This window comes from Carlito syrichta, unplaced genomic scaffold (assembly GCF_000164805.1).
Source record: "Carlito syrichta isolate Samal-C Ts95f unplaced genomic scaffold, Tarsius_syrichta-2.0.1 Scaffold307118, whole genome shotgun sequence".
NCBI classification, from domain to species: Eukaryota; Metazoa; Chordata; class Mammalia; order Primates; family Tarsiidae; genus Carlito; species Carlito syrichta.
Window position 1 is genome coordinate 467,298 of NW_007251214.1, and position 3,386 is coordinate 470,683.

The 3,386-nt window shown below is 45.3% G+C and overlaps 1 pseudogene; it reads right to left on the bottom strand.

Moving 5' to 3' along the window:
- Positions 1-1,279: 1,279 nt before the first annotated feature.
- On the bottom strand, positions 1,280-2,115 carry LOC103266266 (annotated as a pseudogene).
- Positions 2,116-3,386: the final 1,271 nt, after the last annotated feature.

Consider the following 3,386-nt stretch of genomic DNA (forward strand, 5'->3'; position numbering starts at 1 on the left):
TGCCAGACCTCCTTGGGTTTGGCCTCCAGGAGAGCAGCTCAGCCTCTGTGCACAAGCTCTGTCCTTGGTCATGGCCATAGTTTTAACATCTAGCATCTCTATCATTTCATCTAGGATTATTTAGTATAGTTCTTAATATACTTGGGCTATGTTGCATACAATGTTAACAATTAATTAAGAACATATCCTCTCTGCATATATGCATGAATTATAAAGTATGAGAATGAGTCCAAGCTCAACAAACATGGGTGACTCTATGTGCTCCTAGTGTCCTCAATCGGCTCCCCAGCAAGCCACTCATCTTTTCTGTTTAAATATTATTATTCTTTTTTTACATTCAGCCGAGGAGGACACAAGGTGAGAGATGAAAATAAACTTTTGTCTTTAAAGAGCTTATCCTCAGAAATAAACTTTGTCTTGAGTTGTTGAACCACAAAACAATTTTCTGCAGTCATCTGAAGAATCATGCCATTTTTTTGTAATGCCTCTCCATACAGGGGCCCACTTTCCTTGTCTCCATCCCTCCTTCCCTGTGGGACCACATCAAAAGCCACTTTGGGCCTTCAACTGGGCCACATTTTCTGGAAGCTACCTGACAAAGGAGGGTCAGAAATACATGCCTTTATAGGTTCCCAGAGTGTCCTAGAACATTCTTGGTCTTTTTTTTTTTTTTTTTTTTTTGACAAGTAAGGCTCCACTTTATTCTCTCCAAGAGTCCCCAAGAGTCTTGAAGTAGTTCACTTCAAGATATGAACAATCTTCTTGGTCGAGGGACCTGGGCCTTTGCTTCAAAGATGGTACCACAAAGGCCATGAGCTCCAAGAGCATGTGTCAGGATGTCCGGATGAGTGGAGGTGAAGGGTTTTCCTATCCTTGATAAGGTCTGTGCTCATTTACCGAGTGAGAAGGAAGTATGTACTCTACATAGGCAACACAGCTGCCTAAGTCATGAAGTCAGAGGGGTAGATGCTTCAGCAAACACACGATGAGGATTCCAGGAGGGGAGAAGTCGGGTGCTGTGCTCGAGCTTATGTATGTTTTTATAGTAAGCAACAAGAAAATTCAAACTGCTTTCTGCTGACTACTGAAAAGTGAAAAGATGCTCAAGTTTACCATTTGAAGGAACCGTAGGCATTTTAAAAACCTTTTTTTAAAAAAATCACTTCACCACAAAAAGAAATACAAATTGAGGTTTTAACCAGCTGTTGGTCATGTCCTTGGCAGTCTTTTATGCAAAATAAGCATATTTGAGTTCCACATGAAATCACACTGCCGCTCTCTACTTACTTTGCGGGCTGTAGCAGTGCACAGCCTCCTTGCCCTTGCCACCGTAGCCTGGGAGAGGCTACCCATACTTACCCACACACCAGCAGAAGCCCCGCTTTCTGCCTTTGGAAGGGCGGCACTGCTTTTTCTTATAAATTCCTTCTTGTCGCAGTTGGGGATGTGGACACTCTTGGGGCTCAGCACATTAAGGAACTTCAGGTGATTCACCGTGTCCTCAATTTCTCTAGGTAGGGACCATATTCCATTTCCTGCTTGGTCTCAGAGGAGAAGTTCTGGGGGTCTGTGCCCTGAGACTCTTAGTCGACTGTGTAGCGCTGGCTGTCCTTGGCATGCCCTTTCTTGATGATGTCCATCTTGGCATGGGAGGGGTGGAACGTGGAGTCAGGCACCTGGTGAGGGCTAGGTTCAGCTGGGTTCTCTACGCTACTCATGCCATGGTCTTCCTCTGACTCGCTGGTGTTTCCTGGTGTGGACGGCGCTGGCAGCAGGTAGTTGCACAGGCGGCTGACAGCACTGGCGTTGACCCAGAGCCAGCGACAGTCCAGCAGCGCCTGCGGTGGGCGCAGCTCGCCGTGCGATGGCTGGCAGTGATGGCCGGTGCTGCCGCAGCGCTCTGTGTAGATGCCGCATGGCTGGCCCTCCCGCAGCGCGTAGGTCAGGCAGCAGCCGCAGCCCTGCTCACGCACCAGCTAGGCGCACTGGACCAGCGCACGCGGGCCATGGGGCCACGCCCGCGGCGCCCGAGCCCGCCCACGCCACCGGCGGCCGGTGGAGCAGCACCAGCACCGTCAGCTCCTCGGTCCAGAGCACGGTGCACGCCCGCTGCATGGCGCCAGCCACAGGGGCACTCCGCTTGACAGGCTAGGTGTATGGGAACAGGGCGACAGCACAGGGCTGGAGGCTTCGGGATCTGGGCAGAGAGCAGCTGGTCCTCAGGGCCTAGCCCCCGGGTTTGCATCTCGGGTTGTTAATATTCTAATGCAAACAATGAGAAGTGTTTAGGTTCCTAAATGAAGTTAAAGTGATAATGTCGTTAACAAAAGCAGGAGTTTAGAGAATAGAAGAATAAAATGGTCATGATGGAGGTTTTCAAGTTAGCCTCATGTAGACAGACATTGGAAGAAAAACACTAGAATGCACTTTGCTCTTCAGGAGCAAGGTCAGTTAATGCCATATTCATTACTGTCTTGAAAAAATACCCCTGATTCATAGAGCTTTATTAAATTCTTGATGCAGTTGAATTAGTCATTCTTTTGAGTAATTCTTTGTGACTACAGTTTGAACATAATGAATGAATTTTCAGAGACAGCCATTATTTCCCCTCTAGGATCAGCTAGCTGCCTCCAGTTTTCTAATCTGCTTGGGCCTATTAGAAGTAAGAATGTGGCGTGATAAAGATTGAGCTCAAAGTCCAATTATAAAGGGCAATTAACAACATGACTGGAGGTAGAACAAGGAAAGGTTGTAAAAAAAAAGTTAAGGCAGGATCTTGCCTTAATTATCTCTGCATCATGTTGTAGAAACCACATGAGTTGTTTTTCTTTTAACCAAACTGAATTGAATTAAATTGGATTGAACCGAATGAAGCTCAAGATCATGAGACATCCTAAAAGAAAAGTCAGACCTTTGAAAATACACCAGGTATGAAATAAACCAGGAGAAAGGGGGATGTATAGGAGGGAAGTGACACAATCTGGCCCATGACCAAACTGCCCTATACCAAAGGCATAAAGATTAATGGAGGAAGAAAGGATAGGATGAGTGAAGAACGCAGTATGCAGAGATCACCTAAACAGAAATAAATAGCATTCTAGCTGCCCTGTATTTTAGCCACAGTGGCTTTGTACATTGTGAGGTCTCATTTAACAATGAGCTCTTTGCTTTTCTTATTCTTTTCAACCATTAGTAAAATCCTTTGTTAAAATAAATAACAACTGTTCTAGACTACGAGCCAGATTGTGCTGATGACTTCCATGCTATATCTCAATTAAATTTCACAAAAAGTGTATGTTTATTTTTAGTGCCTTACTTTTAGAGCATATTTGAAAAATGAAGAAAGTAAGACATATTGGAAAACATTTTCTTTTTTCAGTTGGGGG